The following is a 16,371-nucleotide window of genomic DNA, read 5'->3' as shown; positions in this document are numbered from 1 at the left end:
AAAATGAAATCTGGAAAAAGTACAAGATATTTTCAGTCGTTCCCTAAGTCGACGTAAGTTTCGAGACTAGGGAACACGAAGGGACAGACACAAACACCAAGTCTCAAAAACATCTGTTTGTGTCTGTCCCTTCGTGTTCCCTAGTCTCGGGGTTTTACATCATGCATCATCTTCACCAACTCGCTTGCTTCCTAGCCATTTTTTCATTGTCATACAAGTTTCGTTCTGGTCCCGTGATTAAGTCCTCCTTTTCTCTTCCACGATTTTTTTTGTTGGTTCCGCGTGTATTAATATCGTATTGTACTCCACAGGTGCAGCACACGATATGAAAAAAGCACGGCAGAAAATCGAAAATAAGCACAAGGAGGCCGCACCCAGCTTTGTGGAGCAAGTATGTGGTAGTTCTTACAGCTTTTTTGCCTTTGCCTCACTCATGTCTCAACTTCTACATTGCACATACAGGAGCTTTCACGCGTTACGAAAGAACTTGAAACTTTCAAGAAAGAGCACAAAATGCTCAAGAAGAGAATGGAGAGCCTCACAGACATACAAGGTTCATACTTATTTATTTTAAAGTTCCCAAACATTTATGGGAGCCCATCAATAAACAAAATAGGATAGAAACATTAGTGTCAGTGACATTGCTTGTCCTACTGATTAAGAAATAGGACCGATAGCTTACCTCATGAGCCTGTCCCATCAAAATGGTAATACAGCAGATAGCTTTAGTGTTTCATGCTTTTGTAGAAAATATCACAAGGTAATCAACCATACAAGACCTCACCACAGAAGTTTTCTCACAGTACCGTAAAGTTACATGCATGCCCCGGGAATAACAGTCAACATACGTGACTGTGATATACCCTGACTAAACACTAACTCGATCCTCTCATGTGGTAGGTGTGGAAAATGCAAACAATATTGGCGACACTCAATAATGAAAGATGAAATATGAAAGTTAACATAAGTTCTTTCATGACCCTCAATAGGTTGCGAAAAAAGACAAAAAAAATGCTACAGAAGACTACACCAGCGGAAGATGAAATGGTGAGTGAGCAAGGCGGGGGGGGGGGGGGGTTATTGCGGACAAAAAGGGAAAAGAAAGATAAAAGGGGAAAGGGATGCTTGCTTTTACTACATGTGAGTTAGCACTCATGAGATTGGCATATGTTATCAGAACCGTTATGACCATGGATTACAGAAAATTAAGTTTCACTGCGCTACCTAGTTATGGAAGTCTTGCTCATACGATCTTACGATATTCTGCTTGTGGTCATTCAGTATGTTTTTCTTGTGTAGCCTGCTGCATGCGTAAAGTTTTATACACGGGGCCTGGCTTTGTATAGTTACACCCAATATTTACCCCCTAAACAAACCTAGCAATGACCAGATATTGTAATCAGATATCAGATGACATGTAGAAACATGTAACCTGATATTTCCCCTTGAAAACTGCTGGGCGAGGTGGTTGTCACTGGAGTGAATCAAAGAATGCAATCACCTTCATTTAACCACATAAACGTGGCAATAAAGATGCTTCTTATAGTAAGGGTCTGATATTTGATTTCTTCTACATTTACTACTGAACAGTACTAGCAACTAAAAGCATTCATAAGAAGCTGAGAAGAATGTTTTGCAAGATCAGCTTTTCTGTTGCGCACTCCTGTGCAATGTAGTGGGATTCACAATCCTAACTCGCTTTTTAATGTAATCCTGCAATTTTAGGTGGAGCTTGCCCCAAGCTCGGGCGTATATCTGAGTGCATCTTCTCGCAGCCGCACCAAAAGAATGAGTGGGGCAATGGAACAAGACTTGCTAGAGACTTGTTACGGCTGCTCTTCACTAAAGAGGAGCTAGTGGGAAAGTCAATAACAAGTGATCAAGGCAACGCACATACGGATGCCCCTGAGAAAGAAAAAGTTGATCCTATCCGAATAGGAGCTATTTTTGTAAGCATTCATTGGATTGTTCTGGTGAATATAATTCACAGTTCCCTTCTTGTTGCAGAATATTGCCGCAAAGAGTGCCCACAGCCCTGTTGGAAAAAACCATAAAAGTCCATAGAGATTATGTATGGACTTGTGTGGACTCTTACGACTTTGAATGGAAATGGTATGGAACGCTATGGAATTATATGGTCCTCAAACGCTACGCGTACGGACTGCTACGGTGCACCAATGGAATCCATATGGCATGTGCGGACTTCTATGGTGGCCGTACGGGTTCCATAGAGAGTGTGTACGGAAGTCTATGGCAGCCGTCAAAGTCCGTAGAGCGAGTCTGCGGACTTCTGTGACGGCCGTACAGGTGTCCATACAGCAAACTTCTGTGTGTACGGAATCTCTTGGCAGGCATAGAAATCATATTTAGCCGAAGGACGACTAGATGTAAAATGCGCTGTGTGCGCATCACCGTGACATGGTTGCTGCTTTGCGCATGCCGCAACCCTTTCACCACTATCATAGAGATTTTTCCAAACTGCAATCTGTTAAAGCGGATTTGTTTACGTAGCTTTTTTAGCTTACGACACACAATCAAGCTGTTTGCACTGTTTACATAACCCAATAATAATAATAATAATAATAATAATATAAAGTTGTTGTTATTCGAGGCGAAAAAGATACGCTGGTGCTAGCAACAGGAATTAAGGAAACAGTACCCGGCTGGCTTTGGAACAATCATTGAATTTCGCCTAGTGCTATACTCAATAACATATATATGTTGGATTAATTTACTATAAAGGGCAGATGGGATACGTTGATATGCATAAATAAAATAATTGAATATTTATTTGTTGACGCATGATAGGGATCTAAAAATAGGCAAACAATATTGAAGTAACACATAGGCTATGCTGGTCCTTTGTTCATATATCGTTTTCTGGGTGCCGCTCGTGGCGATTTTCTGGAGATATCACGCGTTATCCTTTTCGTGATTTGACATCATTCTCAATGCCTTGAAGTGAGCGTTCTCTAATCACAAACACAAATACACGCACATAATTGGCGTAATACTTTCCGTGGAACGGTGTTTTCATAACACGAAAATGCAACAATAGAACAGAAACCGAAACAGACAAACTGCCGTCTAAGAATGGCGATGGTCGTCAACGTATGGCACTCTGATTAATATTATGGGGCACTGTTATTTAGTTTGAGAAAAATGATGGTTAATCCTTTGCGCAAAGCCAAAAGTCGGTAAGAAATAATATTTAAAAATTACCTGTTGCTAGATGCACTTCGCCTAGGGGGCTACGTGTCGCAGTGTTTTTGGCTTTGGGTAGGTGTGCGCCGCCGCGCCGAAGCGCCGCCGCCGTACCAAGACTGTCGGCGCGCCGCCGCCGCCGCCGCCGATGTTGAAAAATCGGCGCGGCTGTGTAATGTGCCCATTTTGATCCACTTTCTATAAACGAATATCTCCCATACCTAATATTTTGTTTATTTTTCTTTCATCTTAGATTCCAGGCTTCATTTGTGGTGTTTTTAGCAGTGACAATTTCATCTCCTGATATGCTGTTTATGCTTTGGAGTTTCGTTTCATAGTCGACCCTGGAGGCACACAACTCCAGGAAAACTTGTCATTCAATCTTGCAGGTTGTTTGCCAGTCATCCACCAACACCATAGCACTGGTCATTATCCATATACAGGGTGTTTTGTTTTTTATTCGTCACAGAATTTTTGTTTAAAAATAGCGGGACGAAATACATGCCGCTTTTGAGTTGGTCATGCGAACGTTATCTCGAAGAAAGTATGTAACTATAAGATCATTAATTACCTCATATTCATTAATTCTTTAATTAAGGAATTTCGCGTAAAAACGGGATAGGAGAACGGAAGATACTCATCGTTGAAAGCCATTTCATGTTTAAGAAATTCTTAAACGCGCACGTGTGTTGAAATATCCGACGCTGAATGTCGCTATGCAAATGAGCTGAAATAAGAAGTACGCCATTTCCGAGCGCAAAAATGACGCGACTTTCGCCTTATCTGGGTTGGAAAGCGATCTATCTGACCAACAGATTAGCACCTACACCAATCAGCTCGATCGCTCCAAAGCACTTGGTCCTCTCACGTGGATTGCCCGTCGCTCTTTCTGCGCTCGAAAAGTGCGTAGCAAATAGTGCATTTTGTGTGTGCCGGCGAAAAGCACACAGTCAGAGAGGGTGTTTTCAATCGCGGAATTGCGGGGCTTATAATGCGCGCGAAGCATGTCAGACTCAACCCACTCGTTCTGGACATGTTTATACTGTAGAACCCTTTAATTTCGCGAGACCTTAATTTTCGCGAATTTTGCGAATCGATAGAATTCGAGGAACTCGTGGAGTGCGCGAAATTTAGTTGTTGCGAATATATCCCTACACGATTCGCGAAAATTTAGGGCTGCGGAATTAAATGATTTTACAGTATTTATGCATGATAACTACAGCCTCTGCAAAAATACTGTTCAATGACGTGGTGGGTGCGCCTTATGTCATATCGTTTGCTAACGTTCGCATATTTATATGGTTTCCCAAAAAGAGCCAATGGATCAGTGGACAGAGCTTTCACGCGTCGCCGTCCTGTGAACATTCGATCAGCACTCGCTATAACTGTTACGTGTAGTTGCCATTAAAGGGATGGCTCGTCGTTCTGATTATCTAGCTATGTTGTTTTCTCCAGCGCTTAACGCGCACTTAACGCGCCCAGTCGAAGTTCTTGGGCGACGACCTTCTTGAAGTGCTTTACTTCTCCTAATGTTCCTTTGTGTGTTCGGTTTTCTTTCATAATACTATCCAGTGCTGATGCACTTGTTTGGTGCAAGGTACAGTAAATACTGCCACCGTCGCGTTGACTATGATGGAGAAAATACCCCCGCTCTGAGGTGTTCGTGCGTCCCCGTTGGAGAAGAGAACATATTGACAGCCCACGGGGCGCACGCCGATATGACAGCATCGGCGTGACGCCGCTGACGCCGCCGCCGCCGCCGAGCCCTCAACGTGCTCTACGCCGCCGCCGAAAAAAATGCCCACGGCGCACACCCAGTGTTGCCACATCTACAGATTTGTATGGAGATCTACAGATTTCCGGCAACATCTACAGATCTACAGATTATTTCTGAAATATACAGATTTTTTGACTCCATGATGAAACAAGCCTGAGGATGGGATACACAAAGTTCGTTACCATGCTCAGACTTGTTTCATGGATTTCATGCACCAGCCCGCCTGCGTTTACGCTATGTTGTCAGATCTTCGAACAATCGTTAAAAAATGTGTGACGAGAACCCGATTCACGATGCCACTCTCGGGTGAAACAAAAAAGATACAACGAATTTTTAATTTAATGCTTGCTTTGTGGTGTGTCAGTATATGACTGTTAGTATATAATATCTGATATTTTGTATCACTCGTGGCACGGAGGCTGTTAGCACTTAATTGCGCGATGTAGCTACTAATCATCATGGTTAGGTCGCTTATGTATTGATTTGTCTGATGATGATACTCGATCTTTTCTTATTCTTGATGCACCGACCATGGCACCGACAATCAGGTGGTGGTGGTGTGCTAATTCAGAGCGGTTTGCATGACGACTTGTTGCTCGGTTCTTCCCAGACATTACAGCCGGCACCAGGAATTGAACCCGGGAGAGCCAATCCATTCAGCGCAGCTCCCCAATAACTTTTGCCATCACATATTTCCGTTGTTTCGATGCAAAAAGCGAAATAGAAAATGTCAGACGACGAAACGCACAATATCCTGGCCTAAAAACGATGTTTATTAAGCAAATTGGATGTTTTACTGCAATCTACAGATTTTTACGGAAATCTCCATACTTTTAAACGAGTGATCTCCATACTTTTCCTCCGACGGGTGTGGCAACACTGCGCACACCTCTAGGTGGTTATGGCGGACGTAGGCGAAGCACGTTGTTTCTGTGTGATCAATTTCCTTTTTCAGCAAAACCTTTCTTGGCTGCACAACGTATTTTAATCTGCGTGCAGTGTATGAACTCGTGATATATGCGGACAAAGTGGAGTTAGTTACTACAGTGTCAAGGAGTTGCACTTCCATGAAGGATCGGTGGACGATTTTAGCTCAACGGCTGTTTATGCCTGCTGGCGAAGAAACGATGGACTGTTGTCCCGCCAAGGTGCCGATAATGAAAGGTAAACATATAAATATTTGTTGCGATGTGATAATGAAGTGATACGGAATGCTATCTGTGATTGCAAAGTGCATGCGTGAAGTTTGAAAATCCTTTGCGATCCGTTCAAACAAAGGAACGAAACTCGATCACGAGAGGAGAGTGAGATTCGCTAGAGTTAGCAACAGTTGTTTAGGCATCGGGACCCGGCTGATTAGCTTTGGAATAAGCGTTGAAATGTGTTACATAATCGTCATTGCACATACAAAAGCGCGTGCCATTGAGGATTGCTAGGTGGGGTTCTGCGGTTTGTCATGTGCGACTTGGTTGTGCGCGGATGGGTTGGAAGCTTAGATGTTTCTGTTCGGGTGTGTCTCGGCTACATCTCGTCGTTTAGATCATCATATGTTTGAGATGTACGTACTTGAATGTGTGTTTCTATGTCGCTGCAAATACAAGTGCCATGTGTTGTAGACATATAGGATAGTTGGCCCCGAAATCGTAACACATTCACTTTTTAAAACAATCCCGTGTTATCTTGTCAAACCATTGCTTTTGTCTTTCGCAACTCTTAGATAAAATAACACAGGTGAATTTCTCATAAATAAAGTCAAATGGATATGTTAGTAATTCATGATTAAATTTTCACAAAAGTAGAGTAGGCCGGCTGTTGACCACAATAAGTCACATGTGCATCCAACGTAATGAGAATGAGCCGAGGTAGTCTACAGGCGTGGACAACACGGCGTGGCTTGCTCACCCACTGCATGCTTGCGTACTGAAGCCATCTTTCTTTTCCTACAAAATTTTGTTTTAAAATCAGTTCTATAACTCACAAATATATTCTGACATATATATGAACATGAACATAGTATTGTGTACTTGTAGTGTTTCCACACTATATTAGTTACATGCATGCCATGCTTTGTACGACGGACTCCTCTGATTGTGCCTTTCATCTGTCAAATGCTGTTTTCCAGAAAACGTACCTTATCAAGACAGTGTGACGTCCACAAGCAAGTGCTAGATATTTTTTATGCTCATGACACGGATGCAGCTCTGTGGTAGGACTACGCTTTCATACTTTTTATTTCGTTGGGAAACGGTGTGAATGGCATTTTATTTCTCACTACTTCTCACGTGTACACAGACAAGCATGACAGTGTGAGTTTAAAATGCATGAAGTCAAAGCATGGATCTCTGTTAATTTTATTACTCCCAGTCTGCATTTGTCAATGTTCTTTTTCTTTCTTTCTTTTTTTGTAGGATGTTACTATGGAGCAAAGTCCATGTTCATAAATGCAACTACTGCTTACGTTAGTTACTGTTAAAGCTGCTGATACCACACGACAAATACTGTGGCATGAACAAGGAAATTTACAATTCAGGCACTGCTGTACAACCAATTGGAGAGCTGCACCATACTGAGATCTCGTTTGCTTTGTGCAAGTAAACAACGCTTAGATATATAGAATACGAAGCTTGTGAAATGCATGTTCTACACTGCAGCAGTGGGAGCCTGACAAAAGAGCAGCGGTGCAGCGTAGTTGGCATGCTTAAGACTGAACTTATAGAACGGACCAAAAGTTGTAAGGCATGTTGGTCAGTATACTTATTCATCATGGGCAGTCTGATAAAGGCACAGCGTTCCACTAGCAGCCAACGTGCCAAACCAAACCTTTTTCGTTCAAGATTTTATGCCAGTGCTAGAAAAACGGCTCTGCAATAAAAGATACTGGTTCATATCTGTTCAGTGCTAATGTCATTATAGCCACTATCAACAGCATTGTCTGTAAACTGTTTTCAGATTGTCCTGTGCCTATTGGCACAACCAGAACGAACACAACAATCCGAAAACAGTTTACAGACAATGCTTTTGATAGTGCCTACAACACCATTAGCACTGGACCAATATGAACCGCCATCTTTTATTCCAGAGCTGTCTTTCTAGTATTCGTACAAAATCTTGAACGAAAAAGTTTCGGTTTGGCACATTGGCGGCTACTGTAGCTGTGTCTTCATCACATTACTTATCGTGAATAAGTACAATGACCAATATGGCCTACAGCTTTTGTTCCATTTTATAAGTTGTTGTCCCAACCATGCCAACTACCCTGCTGCTCTGTTGTCAGGCTCCCACTGCTGCAGTGTACAACATGCATTACATGAGCTTCTTATTCATGTGTTCAAGAGCTGTTTACTTCCACATAGCTGACAAGATATCAGTGTAGTGCAGTTCTCCAATGGCAGTACCCCAATGTCTGAGTTGTAGATTTCATTGTTCATGCCACGGTATAGTATATTTATTGCAGTGTATGTGAAGTCTGCCGGTACCTGTATCAGGCTGGTTTGAAAAATTTTGCAGCGAGAAGTGGCAAGAACAGTGCGGTCACCTAGGGAGCTCCACGGACAGATCATGACTGCAAAGCGGCACCAGCAGTTGCTGCTGTCACGAGTATGTGTATTTATTCTGCCAGAACAGTGAGCAATTTTTCTATTTTGACAACAGTATCCACTTGTTAAGGAGCAATGTGGTGACATTTAACATCACTCGAATTCTTGCCTCACCTGTCAAGCTGTCCATCAGGCGCCACCATGCAAAATATTTTCACTCTTCTCTGCGTTATAGCTGCGCAGTTGAATTTATAAAAAAAAATAGTTGGAGAGAGCAGTTGCAGACAACGAACACAATGCTTTTATGACACGGTGAAGGTGCCATACCTTGTTTCTTAGTTTTTTTCTTCGCACATCACGGTCTGCTTATAACTGCTTGAGCAGTTCTGCAGTACATCACTGGTCTCATGAAGGAGTAACATACATCCCGACTTCCTCTCGTTCTGCGATGCATTCTCTTCACGAGGCGAATAATTTTTCAAAGGGGTGCAGAACAGAGCTCTCTCGCTTGCTCTCTGTGTCACCTATGCTCATGGTTCCTCAGCAGGAGCTATTTGTTTGCACCTCAGCACTCCTTTAAAGAAAGCCCTGAGATGATCCCCATTATCTGTTTGTGTGGCTGTGGGGGGTGTTCTTAAACAAAAAGCCTCTGTTTGAGAAAGCTCTATCATCCCGTTCGTTTGAAAGGAAGCTTTACGCTATATAGTAAAGCTGCTTCGCACCAGTCTTTGTCCTCTAAGCTGTTATGTACAATATTGATGCAGATGCAAGCACAATTTAACATTTTTGAAAGAAAGCCAGTGAACACTCCTAATTTAAACTTTTTTTTTGTACAGATAAAATGGGTTTCTGAGCTCAGCTGTAGCATATGGTGTTAACATTGTCAAATGAACAGCAAACAGTATTACTTGCATCAAGAGCTGCCTCGTTGACCAATCAAATTACTTGCCCCCATGGTGCTGGTCACCACGAGCTGTTTCACAAAGTGGGACAGCTTAGCTCAATTGCAGTCTTGGACCAGGAAATGTGGGTTAGAGTCTTACAACTGGCTTTTTCAGTGACTTCCTTCTTCTGTATTTCTTAGACACTTGAAGCTTAGTGTGTTTTCCTTTAATCTGTGTTCGAGCTTCAGAACATCAATTTCCATCATGTTAAGAAGCTCCTTATTTTCATAGAATATGCTTCCACAGAGCATATGGTAGCGTGGTATTTGGTACTAACGCATGCTCATTTTCTTATTTAGGTTGCTTTCAGGAGTACACTGCCACGAAGCCCAGCCACAAAGGCAGAAGTCTGACTGAGTGAATTGATCCAATTAACGGCTACTTGGCTGACTTCCCAAAAAAGGCTGTAAGACAATAAATTTTGTCAAATTGACATGCACTAGTTGTGTTCATTTTGTGCTGGTGTTACGTTCAGCAAACACTCACGTCTCATCCCATCTTCTTGCGGACTGCCACACATACCCATGCCATACAGCAAGGTCGGGGGCCATACAGGCTATGGACTCCATAGGAGGCCATACAGTGTACGGACTGCCATAGGAGGCCATTTAGTGTACGGACTGCCATAGGAGGCCATTCAGTGTACGGACTGCCATAGGATGCCATACAGCGTACGGAGTCCGTACCAGTCCATAGAGTGTATGGAGTCCGTTCAGTTATTCCGTATGACTGCCAAACGGACACTTGTATGGTTTTTTCTAACAGGGAGACAGAGTTCTCCAAGATAAAACAGAACGTGAGGAATTCCTTCAACGCCTGTGAAAAGAGATGCGCCGGGCACACAAAATTATGTGCTCCAATGACTGTGTCCTGTATGTTATTTACTTTCATACAAATATGTAACATATATCTGTATAGCTTTAATAAAATATTGTGTAAATCATTTTGAATACAACATTATCTATATACTTGCATAGCAAAAGGTTTATACACTGCATATACAAAATGTCCAAAAAAAGGTGTTTCAGCTGTATAGACAAAACCTATACAATGTCCATTGCAGATTTTTATAAACTTTTATAAAATGTCCATAGCTGTCTTTCGTAAGGGTGGCCACCAATGCATATACCCAAGATAGGTATCGATAAAGATATAGCCCCCAATGGTTCGCCGCACTCGAAATCACGCAGACATCTTATCCCGCCGGGTACCGCACACGGTAAATTTACCCAGGTACCGAAGGCGGGGAAAAAAAAAAACAAATCTGACCCGGCAACACTGTCATCTCCGTGAGTGAGAGCGATCCTGGGTGTTGGTAGCACAGGTACTGTCGTAAACAAAAAATATTTACGACGCGCGCATGGGTCTTGTATAAACTAATAGTTTATTCATAATTCAAGTATAGGAAAAGCTATCTATTGCACCACTAGTACACATATACGAAATCATCTACCACCTGAGCACGTTTCCGTATCCTGCTGCACTGCGCATGTATAGCAGTACGCTCGTTTGTCCGTCCATTCTTTTATCCGTGCCGTGTACCCGTGCATTGTAATGCGGAGTTCGTGCACTTTTTGGATTAAACAGGATTCGACGTTCACGTTTCCAAGCTGTAGGCCAAGATTAACACGTGTGCTATGCATCCCGTGTTGCGGGCCCCAAGAAAAAAACAAGGTTTCGTCATGGCAAGGCCGGCCATGATAGCGTGAGTGTTAGCGAATCCGCTGTGCACCAATGATGCCAGGTTTTTTGCAACAGACCCATTATGACCACTGGTGAAGAAATACAAAGAGCTAATCACTACGTGCACGTGTAGGTCTACGTTAGGAATGGACATCTTCCTGTTTATTTGTGGTTCACGTACCCTACGTCAAAATCTTTTCAAAGTATTTCGAACTGATCTGTGTCGTTAAACCTGATGTGATTTATTATTCTCTGTTCTCGTCTGGTATTGCTGTCCTGGTTGACTAGTAGGTTCGGTAAGTACGAAGTAAGTAACGAAGTACGAGAATGGAAACGTGCCATGGCTAATTATGCACTACTTATTATGCATGCTGCTGACGTCGTGTGTGACGTCATTTATTTACAAAAGTAGTAGTCCGCGCAACTGATGGATGGCGCTGACAGTCTCTATCATGGCGCCATCTGAAGGCGCATGGCCCTATGGGAGTTTCGCTACCTGTTTATATACAGGGTGTCCCAGAAAACGTGTCATTGAATTATTATAAAAAACTACGCCACCTAGAATCATGCGGTCAACAACATTTGTTCATATTAGTTTTTTGCCACCTCCTAATGTGAATGTCATGTACTCCAAGTTTAATTATGTAAATATTTGCGAACTGAACTCAGAAATTTGCCATGTAAAGGTCACTTTTTTACCCCAACAACATGAAGAGCGTGCCGAATTCACTCAACTTCATGATAATTCACAGTGATATTCACGAGTTATCCCATCGGAAAAAATAGCCGAATATCATGCTTTTCGGAGCACCGGACCATAGCGCGCGATGACTTTTTGAGCGCAATCTTTGTCAGTCCGACGAAAGCAGGTTGGAAACCCATGTAAATGTTCGAACTTCGTTCGAACATTTACATGGCAGCAGACACCTACGAGTACTGGTGCTAAAGTCTGAGGAAAAGACATCATAGATGAAAACACATATCAGTTACGAGGCCGTTTGAATTTCACTGTTAATGGTAATCAACCAATTTTTCTCGAAGTGCAGCACGCATAGAGAAGTCCATGATTCGCTTACACGTCTGCCTGCCCTACAGAACGAGAAATGACCCACAGTCTCCTTCTGAAATATTGCATCACTTGCCAACTTCTTTTAGAAAAGTAAAAAGTAACATTTCTGCAACCCCGATGATCACGGGGGCATCCAAGGAATACACCACAAAGAGTCACTGGTGTAGCTGGTGTAGCACTGTGGTTCTGCATAGCGAAGCCATTATGAACGACTTATACTAGGCCCTGGTACTGAGATTTTAACAGAGGCGACCGCAAAATCCGCAAAATACCGCAGCAGAGTCTTTAGAACGGGCGAACCTCTTTAATTATGGTTCCAAACAGATATTTCAACGGCTTATGATGATATTTCAACGGCTCTTCTACTGGGAATTTGTGAAGGGGCTCGTTATTTTATTCCCCCCATTCCAACCAGCAATGGGGTAGAGTATCGCCTGGTGCGATGAAACTCCCCACTCTCCAAGGTCAAAAATAAAGTTGTTGTTGTTACTGGGAATGAAACAGAAGCGACCACAAAATTCGGAAAAGGCAGAAGCAGAGTCCTATAAAACTTACGAAACTCCTTTTATCATGGTACCAAAGGCACATTCATGCCAGCTTATGCTATGCCTTTCTACCGGGATTGCGCAAGAGGGGACCGCAAAATTCGGATACGGCGACAGCACGGCCTTTTAGAACGGGCGACACTCCCTGTATCATGGAGCGAAAGAATGAAAGTAATCACTGGCTTGTGCAATTCTATTCTGCTGGAGTTATAGCACAGGCGATCGCCAAATTCGGAAAACGTGGCAGTGGAGCCCTCTTAAACGAGCAAAACCCGTTGTGTCATGTTGCCAAAGACTTCTTGTCAACCACTTACACTATGTCATTCTACCGAGATCATAACACAGGCGACCGCAAATATCGGAAAAGGATGGAGCAAAGCCCTTCAAAACGGGCGAGACCCCTTGTATCATAGTTCCAAAGTCATATACGTATTCTCAACGGCTTATGCTATTGCCATTCCACTCGAATTATAACCGACGCGGCCGCAAACTCCATAAAAGGCTGCAGCAGAGCCCTTTAAAACGGACAAAAACCCCTTTAATCATGGTGGCAGACATTTTACACACATATAAAGACGCGACGGCTTATGTTATGCCCCCCTCCTGTGATTGCATCGAAAACTACCGCAAAATTTGGAAAAAGGCGGCAGCAGGGCCCTTTACAATAACCCAAATGACTTGTGTAATGGTGCTAAAAAGATACTGTGAACGACTTGTACTGAGATTGTAACAGAGGCTACCGCAAGGTCCGGCATCTAGTCTAGTCTAGTTGTTGTTCGGCATCAGATCGAGCCCTCTAAAACGCGAAGCCCCTTTAGTCGTGGTGCCAGGGCGTACCTGCTTCCCCTGCACATGGAGCGGTCGCGTTTGAAGAAACTGCTTCCAAAGCGACACTCGCGAAGGCAAAAAAGAAATAAAATGCCATCAAATTTGGGGCTTAATATCACCTCATATAAAAATAATATAAAAATGTCTTAAGCTGGTGTTACAGAATGTATACATGAAATCCAGATTTCGTAGTTTGAGCCCCGTACCATTTTCCCCTTTTGCACCCTGAGAGGTCGCGTTTTACAAAATCGCTTCCAAAGTGGCGCTCGAAATGGCGAAATTGCCCATTTCATCAACGTCAGCACTAATACCATTTGATACAACAATAATATTAAAGATGCCCTAAGCTGATTTTGTAATATGTATTTGTGGAAGTAAGATCACGGGGTTTGAACCCCGCATCTTGTTCCCCTGTTCCACCCTGAGAGGTCGCGTTTGACAAAGTCGTTTCCAAAACAGCATTCCAAATGGCCCATTTCATAAAATTGAGGGCTTAATCATTTGATATAACAATAATGATGTCCTAAGGCGATTTTGTAATATGTATATCGGAAAGTAAGATCACGGGGTTTGAACACCGTACTTTGTTCCCCTGTTGCACCCTGAGAGGTCACGTTTGACAAAATCGCTTCCAAAACGGCACTCGAATTGGCCAAACGGCCAATTTCATCAACTTCGGGAGTTAATATCATTGCTATAACAATAATATTAAAGATGTCATACGCTGATTTTTTAATATGTATATGTAAAAGTAAGATAACGGGGTTTGAACCCCGTACCTTGTTCACCTGTTGCACCCTGAGAGGTCGCGTTTGACAAAATCTCCTCCAAAACGGCACTCGAAATGGCCAAATGGTCCATTTCATCAACCATGAGGCTTCATATCATTTGATATAAAAATAATATTAACAACGTCCTAAGGTGATTTTGTAATATGTATATGTGAAAACAAGATCACGGGGTTTGAACCCCGCATCTTCTTCCCCTGCAACTTTGAAGGGGGTGCATCCAGATTAACACTGACATATCGTGCCGTGGTTGATATGTGGCCTGGAGGACATACTGACTAAATATGGGCGATGACCTTTCCAGAATTTGACTGTCATTGTCGAAAAATCCTAGTCTAAACATGGGCCCTGTGAAAAAAATCGACGGAATCCCCATAGGCGCAATGCATTAAAATTAATTTGGCCAGGGTGCACTAGGTTTATATTCTGCTGGAGCCTTTGATGTTTCCAGCGGTTCTTTGCATGGTGTTGTTCTGTATTAGATGATGACATCTTAAAATGTTTATTCTGTTTAGCTGTCAATTGCCATAAACGCCGTCTCCCATTTAATTCACATCCTGTAGGGCCGCTTCCAGCATAGCGGCTGAGCGTAGCGGCGGAGCGCGCCGTCGGGCTGAACGCGGGGGTGACCTCGAATTTTTGGATTGCGCGAATCCTTGCTGCACGAAGTGCACATGAATTCTACCCCGCATGTTGCAGAATGCAGTTCGAGTTGACTTCCCAGCAGACGACCGCATCTTGCTTTTCTTTTACGGAGGCGAAGCCTGATGTCCCCATGCTCACTCTTTTTGTCGTTGTGGTGAAATGATGCATCCACCTTTCATGACATCTAATGATTCATAGAAAAAATTGTCCCCGGCACTGAAGTCGGTTCCGCAGGTGCGCAGAGACTGCCATGCACGCTACCTTCTGGTAAGAAGTGAGGTGATAAGGAGCCGACCTGGCATACACTTCGCCGGACAGTAACTACAAGTGAATGATTGTCTCCACACCTCTAAAAGTGATATTACGCTGTGCTGCAATGTCTAGAACTATTACTGGCCAGTTCACGGGGATGGCTTGCACAACACCTGCGGTGATCATTCGCGTGACCGCAGTCGGACGAAGTTGTCTGTGTCATTAATTCGTCACCGTATCCCGTCCTTCACCAAAATGTCTGCACCAATCGTACAGTCCTCCCTCTTGACACGTTTTGTTCACATACTCTGCATGAGATCTTTGACGTTCAAATTCCCAAAGAACTTCATTATTCAACGCTGTTCTACAGCTGCAGACCGCCACTCACCGGCATTATATCTGCCACTGATCCGTCCTCGTTCGTCGTCCTTCGCTATCCGGTAGTTTTATTCAATTACATTTACTCATTGATTTTTCTCGAGCAAAAGTCCCGTGCGTTCAATATTGAAGGATGTTCTACAGTCTAGTATGCGCTAGAAGAAATCGAACCTGCCGCACATTTCAAAGTGATGCTCAAGAGTGCTCGATAGGTATATTTTACATTCTACATTGGCGTACAACACAACATTCCATCGGAAAGATACAATTCTATTGTTACAGAAGCTACTGTTCTACCTTACGCCCGATGCAAATTAAGTTGTTGCTGAAACTGTTCGAAATATTTTCGCGCCGCTGGCTAATCGATGTCAGATGTCTACACGGTGTCTGGCGCGATGAAACATTCCTGGAAACAAAATTAACGGCCACACTGTCAATAGATTATGCATGCCAATTAGCCTTTCAACTAATCTACTCATTTTAAAATGCCTTGAGGAGCGAAGAGGAGCCGAAGAAGAACGAGTCGATACATCGAAATATATTTGAAATTACGTTACGCCATCCCTCACTCTTAGAAAAAAGGTTCGAAACCAGGTAGTAACGGTTACCGTTACTACACCTCTATTGTAGTTACTTCCTCCTGCTTGCTATTACTACCAGTTTCCATACTATTAACTGCTCACTGGTTGTAACAGGCACGGTTACTACAGACAGATTTCTTT

At 43.0% G+C, this 16,371-nt stretch overlaps 1 protein-coding gene and 1 long non-coding RNA gene across 2 annotated transcripts in view; one reads left to right on the top strand and one right to left on the bottom strand.

Annotated features, from left to right (window-relative positions):
* The window catches only part of LOC135378997 (uncharacterized), a 355,209-nt gene that overhangs the window by 184,085 nt on the left and 154,753 nt on the right, over positions 1–16,371 (bottom strand). The window lies entirely within an intron of this gene.
* On the top strand, positions 5,891–8,574 carry LOC135375760 (uncharacterized). Its single transcript, XR_010417381.1, has 3 exons — positions 5,891–6,145; positions 7,104–7,187; positions 8,489–8,574. It is a non-coding gene; the product is annotated as an uncharacterized LOC135375760 (long non-coding RNA).

The sequence above is a fragment of the Ornithodoros turicata genome, chromosome 1, assembly GCF_037126465.1.
Source record: "Ornithodoros turicata isolate Travis chromosome 1, ASM3712646v1, whole genome shotgun sequence".
In the NCBI taxonomy this organism is placed as follows: Eukaryota; Metazoa; Arthropoda; class Arachnida; order Ixodida; family Argasidae; genus Ornithodoros; species Ornithodoros turicata.
This window is presented reverse-complemented; position numbering and strand designations above follow the sequence as displayed.